This window comes from Haemaphysalis longicornis, unplaced genomic scaffold (genome assembly GCF_048455015.1).
Source record: "Haemaphysalis longicornis isolate Haplotype H1 unplaced genomic scaffold, Haemaphysalis longicornis Haplotype H1 scaffold_2, whole genome shotgun sequence".
Lineage (NCBI taxonomy): Eukaryota > Metazoa > Arthropoda > Arachnida > Ixodida > Ixodidae > Haemaphysalis > Haemaphysalis longicornis.
This window is the reverse complement of record NW_027526295.1, coordinates 8,542,333-8,559,445: the sequence shown is the minus strand read 5'-3', so window position 1 is coordinate 8,559,445 and position 17,113 is coordinate 8,542,333. Positions and strand designations below refer to the sequence as shown.

The 17,113-nt window shown below is 49.0% G+C and overlaps 1 protein-coding gene across 1 annotated transcript in view; it reads right to left on the bottom strand.

Annotated features, from left to right (window-relative positions):
- The window catches only part of LOC144166962 (uncharacterized), a 126,844-nt gene that overhangs the window by 71,537 nt on the left and 38,194 nt on the right, over nt 1-17,113 (bottom strand). The window lies entirely within an intron of this gene.

The window sequence follows — 17,113 nt, the reverse complement described above, 5'->3', positions numbered from 1 at the left end:
CAGATTTCACAATACTTGTAGACAACGATTTCGCACTGCACCTGGCAAGGCCTCACATTGGCGCCAAAGAAAAGTTGCGGAGGCTAAATACGAACACCAACGTTAAACTTACAACGTGGCTCAGAAAGTTGACATAATTTTTGGAACTTTTCAGTACAGAGATCAACGCTAAATGGACATTGGTTGCCCAACGTTGTTCGTCAGTCTCCCTGTTAGTATTGCCATTGCATGACTCACGACTTGCCTCATTCAAGTCATTGCCAGAATTTTCTTTCGTGCTTCTGGCCACATTCGTTGCTTGTCTGGTTGTCGCTTATATTTTTTTGAACGTCTCTTTACGCTGTGGACAACTTAAAAATTACATTCTTCCCGACGTCGTATTGTCGGACGGATTACCTGCTTTTGCACGTACATTCATGGTACGACGCTTAGTCTTCAGCATAACGCCACACTGCCACTAACCTTGCCAATGTAACAGTACATGAAGACACTACATGACGTTAACTAAGCAGCAGTCCCCTAGGGTTGATACTATCACCAAGAATGGCCGGGGGCCAGCATTGGACAGCCAAGCACGTGGACACCGGCGGAGTACATCACGCGCTGCTCTGTTTAAAGGGGTACTGACACAAAATTTTGAAGGCGAGATAACTTCGGAGATAGATTGGTGGGAACACACATACATCGTCTGCAAAATATCAGCGGGAAATACAGCCTAGAACATATTAAAATCCATTTTAAAGTGTGCGAAACGCCACCGCGCAGACAGCGGAGGACCTCGCGCGATCTGTTTTCTCTCGATATTTTGTAAATAAACGTTCCAAACACGTCACAAGTTTTTGTTCGTCACTTCCGCGGCTCGCCGCTCCAACAGGTGGTCGGAGCTTCTGCTCTCGGCGGCAGAGGCACCGTGATTTCGTCGGTGCATCGGGCAACTGGCCGCGATCAAGGTTCTACGGCGATTCCAAAGTCTGTATTTGTATTGCTTTTTGTTACACTGAACTCGAAAACGCGCCGGGGACACGAAAAGCGCACCGATCTAGCCGTACGGTCACTGCGCAGGCGGCGACCACGGCCGCGAAGGGGCGTAGGTCGCCGCAGGTAGTTTGAGCGGTACCTTGTTACCGCTGCACGAAATGGGACCCAAGTCACAAACATTCAGCACATACGAGAAAGGAGTTAATGATGTGATGGCGGGTTGCATTAAAAATTCTCATCTGTTCCGCTTACGAGAGCGGCTATTGAATATACGACGCAGTGCTAAACCGAACGCATGTGTAGGCGGAGCTGTAGGTAGACCGGCCGGCTGTTCTCAGAATGCGTCGTTCTCTAGCCGCGGCAGCATTTGCACTCGCAGCACCTGCGTCACGTCCATGGTCGCTTTTGAATTAAGCGGCTCACGAGATCAGTACGTGGGGGCGGTCGCAGAAACTACTGGCGACGCGGATTCTACAGTGCTACGGCAGCTCTGCTCCGTGATATCCCTCCGACAGTCACGTGGTCAGCTTTGTTTACACAAAATCTAGTGTTTTGCGGCACCCGTTGAAACCGAAACTCTGACTGGCCGCATTGAAAACGCCTCTAAGTAAATAACCGTCACACGCTGAAGCAAATGAGGTATGGGAACGTTATAAGTAGGTCATTGGCTACTTATCGCAACAAAAAAACAAGATGCAAAATTTTTGTGTCAGTGCTCCTTTAAAGAGCATGTTGCACAGCAGTAGCAAAGACAAACGGGGCCTGTTTTTACTATCGTCAATTTTATGTGTACCGCCCGTTCCTGCACTCAAAACGCGCTGAAAAAAAAAACAACAGGGATGAATTTTGCTGTGTGCCGCACGGGGCGCCGTGAGCAATCTTGACGACGGTAAGATTGTTCAAGGCGCCAAACACCCCGAGCACCCATACTCAAGCTGCGTCTAAGCGCGGTGGGGTGTATTAAAGGGACACAAGTGAATTTGTCAAGCTCTCGGTTTTTCTTCCACTGCGTAGACTGCCTCAAATTACGACACTTTTCACCAGTTATCCGGTTGATAAATCGTTATTTTATAAAGCGGGAAAGAAGAAAAACTATCATGCGCGGTCTGTGGCGGCCGCACCAACTAAAGGCTGCGACGTCGGGAGGAGGTGGCACCGTGATTGGACGATGTCCAAGGTTAGCATTCAAACAAGTTTCCGTTTCGGTTCTGTAAAACAACATGCTTGACATCCGACGGCATCGTTGGATGGGCATTCTCGATATCTCGGTAATCGTCGTACCGCGCTTCTGCCATGTTGTCGGCTGTAAAATGCCTAAGATAAGCCTCCCAGGACAGCTTAGAATCATAGAGATCACTAGCCGAGGCCTACGCAGTGGATGAACACCCTCCGCAGCACCGCATACGCTCAAATGCCGTGCGCTTTTCCCGCATATTCGGAGCTTGCCTCCCTCATGCCTGTATCGTAAAAAGCGTGTTCGCAACATGCCAAGGATGTTCTGATTCAGACCTATGCCTACTGCCCGCAAGCATTCGGTGCTTGTGGCAACAGCACGCCAACGAGAACTCACTAGAGCGTCAGTGTCAGTCTGCGCGTGTTCTGCAAACTCGCTCGTGGAGCAGTGAACGTTAGAGACCAAAAAATGGTGAAATAAGTTTGGAAAACATCGGCCGCAAACGAAAAAATCAACTTACAAAAAAATTAGCGCCACCTTCCCGGAGGGAACGCTGAGTAGATGTGGAGCATCTCGGGGTTCCGTTGTGTTTCCCAGTTTGTGGGGTGGCGCTGACGCTTGCTTGCGCCAACCCACTAACTGACGGGACTGTTGCTTCCATCACACCTCATCGGAAGAACGGAGTGAAGTGGAGTTAACCGCAGCAAGCGCTGAACTGAACGCGCGCAGCGGGCTACCCGATTTACATTCAAGGTTGAAGGAGAGGAGACGAGAGGAGGAGAGATGCGCAAGCGCCGCGCATGCGTCGCGAAAGCAGAAGCGAGAACGCGGGAGAAGCGAAAGCGAAGTGCACGCAGCTGGTACAAGAGAAGTGGCGGGAGTATCGTGCAGCTGTGGGAGAGAGGGAAGGACGAGAGTTGGGCATGCGCAGTGTGAGTGCGGACGCCGACGCGGGACATGCCCAGACTATAAGATGCTCCGCATCTAAAAAAAGCATGTACCCTCGGGAATTCGAGCTTGCGACTTGCGAAACAATAATCCTAGCGCTTCAGACCACTCGTCCACGAGCCAGCACTGCCGACGTTGGGTATACAAGGCATATAATGTACAATTAGTTTACACTTTTATTTAGGTTTAGCATTTCAAGGACTTCCGGTGACTATTTGTTGTATAGCGCTCGTACAGTAAGCGTCCCCCAAACTTCCACGATATCTCACGTCTAGCAATTGCATTTCTTAGACGGAAAAGCGTTCGCAGATGTGTGGTCGTGCTGCTGACCGCTGTGCTTGTTCACCCAGCGCAAAAATTGCTACCTGCTCCCTAGTTTTGCGCTGTACGGTAAATGTTTCAGGTGATTTTATTTCCTTAGCACCTATATTGACTTCGTTGACTCTTCTCCCGCCTTCAAGTGGCCTTAGATTTTCCTACCAGCGTAAAGTCAGCGAAGCGTCGCATGTGCACTTCTGCAGCGCTTGTGTGGAGCGACACGGACTCGGAGCTTGATACAGTGTACAAACTAACAAAGTAAATAAAGGCACATTCTTCCATTCACAAACGTGTTGTGGCTTAGTTTCAACTGAGCGAGGGAATTGCGACGACCCGTCGGCGGCCGGCGGGCTAAACGCTGGGCTCATCTCATCCTGACATCACACGAAAACGCCACACAAAATGGGCGAGGGTCAGAGAGGAGGACAGCCTTTTTGAATTGATTTTTCTTCTAAATAAATTCGCGTAAACTCGCTCAGAGTGGTCGAAACATGGCCTATGGACTCCGGACTACAATTTGCGCTAGTATACCCACAATGTTTACAAATCACTTCAGTGTCCCTTTAAAATTAAATGTAGAAAGTTTGCACGCTGGCTGATGGTGTCTTGCTCGAACAACCACTGCTCGAACAACCACTGTCTACCGATTAGGCACCTTGAAGACATTGAAAAAAAATAAAATGCCACGAAGACGCCCTCTGGCACCTTCTTGTTGAGGCTACGCAACAAAAAACACCAAAACGATAGCCCCCGACGTTAGACAAAACCGCGATTTCACCGCGACCGTTACTCTTTTAAGCGACATCTATAGTTGGACAGAATCCTGTCTGGTCGGGGTAGGTCATGATACAACACGGCATAAAAACACCGACCAAAAAGTATACTTCGCAAAATAATAGACGTTTCGGCTCCCACACGGGAGCCTTGTTCACAATAATTTCGTCAGTACATCACACCCCCTTTTGTGTACGTCTAAGAATGTGACGTAGGCAGTGGGAGTAAACTGGCAGTGGTAGTAGGCAGTGGGCAGTGCGAGTAAACAGTAGGCAGTGGGAGTAAACATTGAATCGAACGCAGGGCAATCTGCCTCCACTTTACTCCCACTGCCAACGTCCCATTCTTAGACGTACATAAAACGTGGTGTGATATACTGAAGAAATCATTGTGAGCAAGGCTCCCGGGTGGGAGCCGAAACATCTTTTATTTTGCGAAATATACTTTTCGGTCGGTGTTTTTATTCCCCGATGTATCATGACCCACCCCGACCAGACGGGATTCCGTCCAACCATAGATTTCATTCAACTGCGTGAGGCGTATGGCGAACCTGTCATCACCCAGATTCGTCAGTACATTTCCACCACAAGCCCGGTGTCTGCCTTCGAAGCCCACTTGAAATTCAACATGACCTGCAAGGCCCGTCGCTTGGTTCCTATTTTCTTGCGCCTGAGGAGACCTGTGTGCACAGCTTTTGGCCAATGCGTCATAGCCAAAGCCTTCTTCTACAAGCAAAGATCCTTGACTGCAAAGAAAAGGTCAAAGTTCTCAAGAATGAAGCCTTCTTTGCCCGCCTACGCCTAGAATTCCGATGTCCCAATGACTTCGCACGCATTCATATGCACACGATTTCCAAGCTAGGCTGCGGTCGCGCCAGGTTGGTGTGACGCACGGCAATAAGCTGTCACGACTCGGTCATGGCCGGACCAATGTTGCAGGAAACGCTGCCAGTTCTACCGTGCACAACTTGTCCTCGTATCAACCAAACCAGGCCGAAGTCTCGGTACTGAGCCCGTTCGCCCCTTCACAGGCTTTCTGGTTTCTTGCACCGTATCTTGTCCCTTCTGGTTGGAAGAACGAGTACGCATGTGCGCAATTCTCAGGATTTTATGGAGAAGGTTCGCGACGTGGCACTTGACGACGGGGACGTGATGGTTTCCTTTGGTGTGAAATCCCTCTTCACAAGTGTTACCGTTGATCTGGCTGAGTCAGTTTGCAAGGACGCCATCGAAGCTGATGATACGTTGCCCGAAAGGTGCCCCATTGAAGCAGCAGACCTGACGAAACTTTTGCATTTCTGCTTGTCGAACGCGTAGTTCAGCTTCCAGAAGGAATTTTTCAAGCAGGTGCAAGGAACGGCTATGGGTGCGTCCATTTCAGTCACGGCCGCAAATTTAACCACGAAATCCCTCGAGAGCCGGGCGCTCGCAACGTTCTCTCCGCTCCCAAAGATATTCGTGTGCTACGTTGACAACTGCTTTTGTGTCATACGAAGAAGTGCCTTGACTCGTTTTACCTTGCACTTAAATAGCATGCAAGCGGCAATACAGTTCACGGTGGAAGAGGAGGTCAATTGCCAACTGTCGTTCCTAGATATCCCTGTGAAGCGGATTGGGCCAAAGCTCTCTTTCAGCGTCTACAGGAAGCCAACGCTACCTGCACTTCACGTCTGTCCATCCAGCCTCTCACAAGAAGTCCGTGGTGACCACCCTGTTGCAACGGGCCAAGAGAACTTGCACTGAGCAGAGCGACCTCGCCATTGACTCTGCCAGTGTTCGTCGGGACCTCGGTGCCTGCGGCTACCCCCCTCCCTTTATTTCGTCGGTGGAACCGTTGAGGAGAGAACCGTTGAGGAGATTCTGCAGCGTCACTGGGCTCTCGAAAGACCAGTTGTCGAGCAACCTCGTGTGCCTATTCATTTCCTGGAAGTTTGAAGTGGCTCGGTGACCAAACGATGTATTCCTTTCGTTTCGGGAATTCGCGTGCCTGTAGGACTAAGCGTAAAGTTCGGGAGTCAACTCGCCCTTTCAAGTAATTGATAATGACCGATTCGGAGCCGCTATATTAGTAACCTTAGGCCTGAAAATAATGGCGAGAGCGATAGCCATTTCTTCGATTAAGGTTGGAAATTGGTTTAGTAGTCTGTAGGTTTGGGCGAGTTGGCAATCCATGCTCTACTTAAATTGCGCAAAAACGAAGGGGGGGGGATTACCAGCTGGTCTCGAATGACTTGGAGAATGTCGACGTAGGTGTCAAAGATAGTGGGTGATTGAGGCCTAGACTCTGAATAATGAGGCGTCCCATGTCACTTCTCGTGAGTAGCTCTAGTTGTGAGACCCGTTGGGTTTCGATAATTTCGTCTAGCCTATTGGGAAGACCGAGCGAGAGTAGTTTGTCTTTTGAGAGTGTAACGGGGAGACCTAGGGCCTGTTTGTATGATTTAGGCATTATCGATTCAATTTTTGTGTGTTTCGCTGACTGAGGTTTAGGAATGGGGTGACGTATGCTATGCGACTGACGAGACATATTAGGTTGTTTTATTTCACTCCTCGGTGTTTGGTAGCTATGCAAGAAATGAGCCCTGTGGACTGGTAAACCCCTTTGTCGAGGGCACGGAGAGTATCCACACTGTATCCGTTTGCCTGTATATGGAGACCTAGAATCTTGATGTAGTCAACTATTCGGATGGGTTGGCCGTTGGAGGTAGTTATATGGATGAGTGGGAGCGGGGAGAGTGGCTGTTTTCCTGGTCTTTTAGGTCTGTATAGGAGGAGCTCTGATTTTGTTGAGGAGCAGGATAGACCACAAGAAGCAGCATACGCCTCGACGACGTCAGTTGCTGTTTGTAGGGTATCTTTGATGTGACCACAGATCCTCTGGTATAACGCACAACGTGATGTCGTCGGCGTATATGCTGCGATGTAGGGATGGCGTCGAGGAGCGGGGGTAGACCTCGTAGGGCCATATTAAAAAGAAAGGGGGAAAAATTGATCCTTGGGGGGTACCTTTGCTACTGAGAGAGATGGGGTGGTTATCAATTGTCCAAGGGTGAGTGTGGCTGTTCGACCCGTGAGGAAATTACGATTGTTGTTGTATGATCGCGCACCGACTCCAGCCGCGGCTACTCCTTCCAGGATTGCCGAGTGGCTAACGGAGTCAAATGCTCGCGTTAAATCGAGGTCAAAGACCGCTTTGTTGTTATGTGTGGAACTGAATCGAGCTTCTAGTATGCGGTGTTTTAGTTGTAGCATGGCGTCCTGAGTAGAGAGCTGGGGTCGGAACACCAGCATGGAGTGAGGCAGCAGATGGTGCTTTTCGATGTGGCTGTTGAGCCGGGTGAGAACGACGTACTCTAGAGCCTGCCCAGGCACGATGTTAATGATATAGGTCGGAGGTGATCGATGGTTGGCTGCTTCCGCGGTTTGGGAATAAGAACGCTTTTGGCTGTCTTTTAGTGATGCGGCAGTTCCCCCGTCTTCCAGCATTCGTTGAAAAGTGTAGTCAAGTCTGCTATGGTGGGGTCGTCGAGGTGTCGGAGAAGCTTGTTAGTTATTTTGTCGGGGCCCCGAGACGATTTGGTTTTGAGGTGCTGGATGTCGGCGCGTACCTCTGCCTCCGTTATGGGTGTGTTCAGATCTGGGTCAAGATCCCCACAGTAACTTGAATGAGTTTGGGTGGGGCAAGCAGGAGCGTATTTATTCTGAATATAATCGAGGAGATCGGTGTCAGTACCAGTGAAGCGATGTATGATGTGGGATACGAGTTGGCGTTAAGTGGTGCGTGTGGAAGGGGGGTGAATTAGATGTTTGGGAATGTCCCTCATCCGCAAAAGATTGGAGTGCGAGTTGAAGCCTCACATGCAGAATGCCAGTTATGAGTGAGGAGCTGGAAGGATTATTTTTCAATGTCACGGTCGAGAGAAGCTATTCTACTAATGGTTCGATTGTTCCGCTGTTTAGAGGCGTCTCTGGAGACTAGCTTCTGTTTGCCACATATGGGCGAGTTTGGAGTCAGGTTCTGGGGAATTTGCAGTGATGTCTACTGTTTTTGTAGAGTTGCGTAGACGTTCGTGTATAGCTCCATCCCACACTTCGTGGTTGGCCGCGATAGTAACGGGTGCAGTGGGGGTTTGATGTCTGGTTTTATGTGCCCTGAGTGTATCCCAGTCTATTATTCGGGTCTGTTGGTTGGGTAGTATTAATGGTAGGCCTATTTCAATTTTAATAATTTTTTAGGCTCTGCCTAGATCGGCTTGCGTGTTAGTCCAGATGGGAGAGAGATGCGTCTTTTTTTGTGTAGCTGAGGTCGGGAGAGGTGCCCTTGCAGACGCTGTTTTCTAAGACAATGGACTATGCGGGGTCCGTGAGTAAAGTGAGACTTTCCTGTTGGCAGTCTAACCAGAGACGGCGCGCTTTGACATTGTCTTTTGGGTAGCCACAGGCGGGGTGGTGGGCGTTGAAGTTGCCTACTACTACGAAGAGAGGCGGCCTGCCAGAGTGATCGCTTGTTGGAAAGGGTGATCGCGTGGAAACAGTGTTGTAGTCGGGGCTGCATTATATGTTTAATATGAACACAGTAGGTTGTCGTTTACTGGATCGAGGAACGACCTCGGTGAAAACATGGTCGATGTGTGTGGGAAGGTGGAACTCGTGTTGTATTACTGGAGGGTTAAGATGGACGAAGATGGTCGTTTCACGAGATCAGGGGTCGCTATTCGGAAAGTATTTGTACCCGGATAATTTTTCTACACAGCTCGTCTCCTGCAGCCAAATGACATCTGGGGGTGGACCTAAGGTTTTAGAGTCTGTGCAGGACATTGCAACGTTTGCGGCAATATTACCGGCTATTCCACTGGCAGATAATAATGTTCTGTATCTGAGATCAGGAATGGCGGCGGTTTTGGGTCGGTCGTAGGGTTTGGATAATTTTTCGAATAATGCGGGTGGTCGTGAGTAGTTGGCTTCAAATACACTAATTCGAGAGTTGAAGACTCTTATCTGAGAGCGGAGTGTCGCTAAAACGGTTCTCGAATAGATTGGCATGTAGGTCTTTCATTTGTGATTCAGTCTCCCCTTTAGTGATTTTTTTCCGGTGTGGGTTTGGAAGAGAGGGGCGCGCGGCGCTTGGACTGCATTGACGCCCAGGGCAGAGGTTGCAGGGCAGGGGGAGGAGAACGAGGGGGAGCAATGGTAGTAATCGAGGGCCTGAGGGATTTGGGTTCTGATTTCGCTGTAGAAGGGAATTCAGTATCTATCACGTCGTCCCGCGGTGTGGACGTTGAGGGAGGAGTAAGGCTGTTTACGGATGCCCTGAGGGGGTTCTTAGGGTTTCGTTTTCAGCTAGGGCCATGTCCAGTAATTGCTTAAGATGTGCTATTTCGATATCGTTAGCCTGAGGAGAGCGGGATGCCACAACTGACCAGCTTACCCTGGGGTGACGGCCCGAAGTGCGTTGAGGCGGTTTTTCACGTGCTTCCATAGCACTATGCCCGTAAGTTGAAGTGTTCGGCGGGAGACGTGCTGTGGACGGGGCTTCGTGTTCAGTGGCTGGTGGCGTTTTTGGAGGGATGGAAAGTTTTTCGGAGACTTCTCGAGCCTGCTGCTGGGTTGCGTCAGTGCATGGAAACGGAATCAACTGGCCCCTGTGTGCAGAATGTGCGTGGATGTGAACGGTGTATTGGCGGCCGGAAATGCTGCTTACTCAGTTTATCACACCGATGACAAGCGGCCGCCACACACGTGGGTTCGCATGAGTGTTGGTTACTTGGGAAGGCTTGGACACCGCACCGTTCGCAGCGAGAATGGTCAGGATTGGGGCAGGCGTTGGCGCGCTGTCCGAGAGCACCACACGATAGGCAGGCTTCCGTTTTTCATCGACGGATTTGGCAGCGGTACTCGCCTCCTCAGTAGTAGAGGAAGTGTGGCCCCCGAAAGCCTTCAAATACAATGAGGACGGTATTGGTGTGACCCATGCGGCGCGCCCGTAGTGATGTTGGGTTTCCCGAGTTTATGATGCTTGCTGTGATGTCTTCGGGGGAGTTGTGGGTGGGGATTCCGTGAATGACCCCTTGGGTGTAGCTTCAGGGCTGGCCGCATGAGGTGGTCGGGTATTCACGGTCATGGAGGGAGAAAGCAGCAACAGCATTGTATTACTCTGCTCGCACAAGTCTCGGCGTGCTTACTGCTACCATATTCTTTTCTGTATTTGCGCGCATTCTTTCTTCTCTGGCTTCGCTACTTTGGAGAGCAGCAGCTCGCAGGATGGCGTCAGGGAGTTCAGCCATCCCAGCCTTAGTAACACCAAGGCCGCTACAGGGGCGGATGATTATTTTAAGGAGTTTCCTCGGTAACTGAGGCGGCCGGATTGGTATGCGAGGCTGTCCCGAGGGCTGATCCTGCTTGATTGGTGAGGACCTCGGTTGAGCGCTCTGCTGCTGCTTCAGAATGCTAGCGCTACGTTGGCGGTTGCATTCTAGCAATCCCCGCTCAAGGGTGACCATGTCAGGGGAAATGTCCCCACCTTGAACAACGACTGGTTCCATTCTCACAACGTTGAGGCCTGGGCATTAGGTGTCGCTGCTGGAACTGGTGCCGCTTCGCAGGCTTGTAGCGAGGGGCCGCTGCGCCGACGTGACCGCCGGCGGCGGTGTGCTATTCGACGCTAGGGTTAGCCGAGCTGCTAAACAGTGCAAACTTCGGACGTGCTGTGTTTTCAGAAGGCGGTCAGGTGGGCAGTGGGGTACATCAGCGACGCACCAGTAATGAAATGAATGGGGTTAACGTAGAAATCTTCCACTGGGAAACACCTATTTGCGGAGTCCATGCTAAGCGCATCTACTCCGTTCGGGCCCCTTACGGAGAATCTCGAAAAAACAAATTCGCGCCAATCCACCCTTTGAAGGTGGTTAGAAAGCGAAGCTGTAAACGACACCCATAGCGATTACCCATGCTACGTCACTTGAATCTACACGTGGACCTAGAAAGATTGAAACCAGAGACAAGTGAACTGCACTCAACAACACCCTTTATTACTTCAACGACATAATCTTGCTAAGATTAAATAAATTCAGAATCCATGAATGGTGGCCGGTTGAGTTGTATTGGTAAAGCACGCAAGTGTAAACTCTCTCTTTTATAAAATTAAGGAAAGCGCAAACCCTGTGTTATATGATCTCACTTCCCCTCCGTCTCTCCCGCAGCCGACGCAGGCAAAGGGATCGGCGGCAAAGGAGGAGGAAAAGTGAGATTGCATGCGTTGGTGTGAGCTTCCATTAACGTTTACTAACTCATAGCGCATCCGCAAGGCGCTCACGCGGCCACTACACGCGCCGTAGGCTGAGCGCAACAGCGGCGCAAGAGGTCGCGTAACACTATCACGAGGCATTTAGCGAGAACTCAGGGGGTAAACCCGCAGCTGTGCTCGGCGAGTGCACCGTCGGTCTCCCTGATCTCCGCGTGGGCTCGTAGCTCAATGGGTAAGACAATGGGCTTTCGTTCCGTTTCTCTCTTCCAGGTTAGATTCCTGACGGCGCCAGCAACTTCTTTTCTTTGTTCACGGGAGTTTTCTGTTGACACCAACGGTCGCGACAGAACATTGGGAAGGGGGGGGGGGTAGAGGTAAAAAGCTTTGCTTTAAAGAAGCTTCTCTTTAATAATTGCGTGAATAATCAAAAAGTGAAGTTATCAGACACTCAGCAGAGGTGGCGTATACGGCGACTGAGCGGATGCGCCAAGAGTCAAGTGACGACCAACAAGGAAAAGTGCGCCCACAAGCTCTCAATGAAACACCTAACATCTTTCTTTCAACGTTAACTTTTATAAGTCACAAACAATTATAAATGTCGTGTGGACGCAAACCACTCCACTCGGGGCGAGGAAGCGCTAGTGACGCCCTCCTCCTTAGTGGGGCCTGCAGGGTGAGCCTCACGCGCCTCCCTCCTCTCCCGAGGGGCGACACGTGGCGCGCGAGAGACTCCGGGAGATACTGCTCTTGGGACTCGCAGCGCTCGCACGGTACGTAAATTCCTTTCGGCAACTTGTGGCCTTCCTTGCATTAGCAGGTGTTCCACTCAATTTTGGGTCCCGGCACCAACCATGTCGATTTGCGCATGCCTCAACTGCATCACATGGCCAGGATTTCGGGACACGGCGTCGAGTTTCGAAAAACTGACACCACGTGGCGTCGCGACCTGAAGACACAATTCCTTCTCTCTTGTTCTCTCCCCCGCGGTGCGAGAAGCAGGGCCTTCACACAGGGTCTAGCCGCTCGCGACGGTTTCCCAAACAGGCCAGCTTTTCGCCTTTGAAATTCGCCGAACCAGGAAGGAAAAAAAAAAAAAAAACAAGAGGGGAGCCCTCACAAAACGACCCCGCATGGGCTGCGGTTCCCCCGTGTGTAGACTGCCTCGATGCGCCCCCGCTCTGCGGGCGCGCATCGAGGCACCCTACCCGTGTGGACGGGGAGGGCTCGCCCCGCTCGGACGCCTGCTTTTTTCGTGGCGCTCGTGCTGCATTTCTCACTCGAAGGAAAGAGCCCGGTAAAATTTTCTTTCGACTTGTGAAACAATGTGCGTTAGTACGTATCGAGCAGGCTCGGGTCAACTGCAGCGTCGCTAATGAGTCAACTTTTGCCAGTGTCGTCTTGTCTGCTACGGACGCATCGTCTGCTCACCGCGCCGCTCGACCAGCCCGGTGTCCTGGCTATTTCACGGAATGAAACGTGTTGTTGGGGGACGTCGGTTCCGAAAGCCTTTCAGGTCCCATGGGTCACCTTTTCGACATTAAGGGGTCATCTGTTCAATTTGTCACAGGGCATTTTTATTTCCTACCGCTTGCATGATACTTGTTCGCACTTGGCACATCCCGAACTTTTTTTTTTTTTGCTGTTGAACAACTTGCACAAATTGTGTTGGTACATTGATTCGTACATTAGAATTAATCAGGTGTCTGATATGTGGGCGTCTTTTGAAGACGCATGCAATTAAACGAAACGAGCTTTTCTTTTTCTGCTCGCTTTTAATTTCTACGCGCGAACATTCACACCCGAATTCAGGAAAATTATTTTTCCTATGCTAATATCTGCATTGACAAATAATTTGCAGCACAAAAACATTTTGCGTTATTGTTGCAAAGCACAAGCGGTAGAGCAAGATCATAATCTATTATTTCGGGGTTCATAAAAAACCAAAAATCAAATGCCTCAACCCTTACCTACTTTGCGTTAAGGTTGAGGTGCAAGTATACTAACATTATGAGTAACGGAAAACAAAGAAATACGCAATTAACGCGACAGTGCCAAAACAAGCAGATGAGCATATGCAAGTCTTCGGCAAGTAAAAGAAAAACACGTTATGAATGTTTTCTATTGCGTGGGACGCGTCCGCTCAACGGGCTTTCCGGTGCCTCCAAAGCTAAAAAAGACGCACGCCGGCCCGACGAGAACGCTTCTGAAAAGAGCACGTGCTGGATCGACTTGCACGCGCTAGCCCCTGAGGCAGCTTTGCTCAAGAAGAGAAAGGTGCTACTGATTGCGGGTAGGTTCTTCTTTTCTTTTAGACGTACACTAAAATATTTTAATACTCCCCGCCCCAACCACCGGCTAGTGTGCGACATGATCAGTGAACAATATTCTTGGACTAGCGCTCTTACGTGAAACGCCCTGTCCGTCATACTACCTGAAATGGGGTATGCTATACGTTCCCCGGGTATGTGCCGAGTCATAGACACGAGGAGAAGATAAGAAATTGGCTGCGTATCTGGTTGCTTCGCTGCAAATGTATACCATAGCCTTCGGCCGCCCCCGCCTCGTAACATCCTCCCCTCTCCCCCTCACGCTGTTCTTCTCCCCCTGCCTCCCCCATAATTAATGCAATTGAAGTTTGATGAATTAGATTCAATTTTCCCTCGTTTTCTTGGTTCGCGCGCCACCTGTTGGGACCTTTTCTTTCAATTGTTCTTGGAACAGCGCCTCAAAAACCTCACCCCGCCTGGGTTCCTGGCTTCTCTACCTACGCTTCCAAGAGCTGCTGAGGTATTCGTGAACAAGTGCCACTCCCTAACCAAAGCTGATCTGCACCACCTCATTTGGTTTTGCCCCAAATTAACTCGCTATAGAAATTTCTCTGCCCCCACCAACGATCCCGCGATAGCCATAGACCCTCACTCAGTGGGCACTCCCATCCTTCACAAGATTGCTGTATTCGCAGTCACAAGCGGTCTAGCACGAGCTGTATAGAACGGCCGGTCTGCTCCCCTTCCTTACCCATTCCTTTGATCCTATTCCCCCAACAGGCCTAGGGCCAGCCTTGCCCCAAATAAAGGTTTCTCTCTCTCACTCTTGAGGAGACATCTTTCTTTTATTATATTTACTTCTATCTGGCCTGTTTTTGACACCGTCTTTTACCGCATTTTTATTAAAAACAATCGCACGTCTATTTTTGAATAAAAGAACGCTGCTGCGGCCAGTTATGCACTAATGTTTTGCCTCAATTATGCCTAATGCTTTTTTAAAGACGATAGTCTTTCTTGGGCTACTTAAACGCGATTGATTGATTGATATATCTTTATTTGGCGAGCATGAAGCGCAGATGTTAGGGCGCCCGCCCGGTGGACGGCACCGATTCAGCCACCGGTTCAAAAGTTATAAATATTATTAAACAAGACGCTTATATACGCAAAACCGTTCCAAACTTCTAAAACTGCCAAGATTTGTCATACATGTCCCAATAATATGGCGCGAAGGAAACCCCAGGTACATTTGAGGCAAAATGTAAGCACATAACCGGGATTACGCGCGTTCTTTTAAATAAGCATAGACATGGCCTTGGTTTTCACGATAGCAATTTAAAAAAGAGGCGTTAAAACAATGGTTTGACCAAAAAATACGAAAAGAAGCTGGCGCCCGAGCCTCGAGCTCGAGCGCAACCCTAAGCCGAACAGTAGCAAAGGTTCCAACAGATGGCGTGCGAGCTCTGCAGCGCGGGAAAGTGGATTTAATTTAGCTAACCTCCATCGCGTCAGACGCGCGAGGAGTGAGAGAGGGGGGGGGGAGAATGTATGAGACGGCAGGGGCTGCAGAAGACTATCGCCTTTCGACGACATTTGCAGCGAAGCGAGCAGATACGCGGCCAAGTTTTTCTTCTGAACAATATTGACACATAGAAATATATGCACTCCGCCAGGTTCAGTAGCTTGGGACGGTTTTGCCTATATATACTCCTTGTTCCAGCATTGTTTCATGTTTGGCCCAGCGGCTGAATCGAGTGACAGACGGACAGATAGACAGACAGAAAAGAAAAAAGGACGATTGAGAGTGCACGTTCGGCAACTGGACACTAATGCTTTCTCAATCACTGTATCATAAAAAAGTGCTTAGGTGTCCTCGGAGTTTACACCTAGGAAAGAGAGCTGCAATTATTGTGTGTGGCACCGAAGGGTGCACAGAAAAGGCACAGTTCAGAAGCTTGGTGCGCAAGCTTAGCAATAGACGTCTTTTTTTGGAAGTGCCTACGTTCAGTGAGCCAGTTTTATTTGTTACAAGTCTTAATGAAAACCGTTTCTTCAGCTCATTTACACAAAGTTTCATGAACGACAGCATAAAGCTTTAAGAGCTGCATAATTTGTCCCTTTCGACGTCAGTGTAACATTATATGTGCCGTAACATCGTTAAATATCTCTTTTTGCGCAGATGCAAGGCGCCACACAAGGCGGCAAGAAGCTGCTCTTTTTGTGACTTTCTGAACCCTCGCCCGCGCCCCTAGAAAAAAATAAGATACATAATAATTGGTATTGCCTAAAGGAGTTATTAAATAAAGCTCTAAAAAATCTCAAATTCTGACCGAAAACTTTCAAAGTATAAACACAAACGATGCAATCAGTGCGCAGACAGTCATCCATAACCTAATACCTACGCAAATAATAAGTTGCCGAAAGTTTCACACAAATAAGCACACAAATCCGTTCGCAGAAAAGTTGGCGTACGAAAATGTCGGTGCACCGGAATGCTTGCACCGTAACATCCCGCATTGAAATGTTCCAGTACATCGAAATGTCCTAGACCCGTCTAAAATGGGCCGTTCATAGGCGTCTAAATAGTAGTAACTTGGAATCCCAAACATCAATGCTCAACATTGGGGTTAATTTCAGGTGCAGCACTACCATTGCGTTCGTATAATTCACGACACTTTAACTGTAACAGTGTGCTGTAAATGTATAATTGCTTCCATTTCGGTTAAGCGCCATTGACTTTTTCACGTATATGCATGCTTCTTACGGCGTCGTTTATACTTTTTATAACCGTTTTTAACGCATATCAGTTTTTAACTGGTGCTGTTCTGATGGAAGCGCCTTGGAAGCAGTGGAGCGCGGCCACAATTTTAATATTTACAATTAACAAAATATCAAACACATTCTCTAGAGCGCACACAAGAATGAGAAAATTCGCAAAGCTTAAAGGCAACAAATATTGAACAAAAAGCTGCGGGAAAAAAACTGCGAAACTACGGCAATATACTGGGAATTTTTCAAAAGGATGAAAAACAATTAATTAAACTTGAACACACCTCTAATTAATATATTCCCTCTGGTAAAAAGCGTTTAAATAGCATTGGGATGAATGGTACATAAATTGAATAAAATAACAATTTAAACGAAAAAAACCAACGAACATTGGTGAATCTATAAACCGGCATTCGAGAAAACGATTTTTGATAAAACGGACGCCGCTTCGATATAATAGCGTTAAAAAAGCGGCGCTCGTTCAGCTCTTGGCAACCCCCCTTGCGCCATAATTTCAGTCTCAGAAACTTGAAGAAAGTGCTTTATTTTTATTTATTTACTATTTATTTCATACTTCCAGCCTGAGTGCCAGGCCTTAGGCATGTGTGGGAATAGATATATACAGTAACAAGGACGGCATGATTAC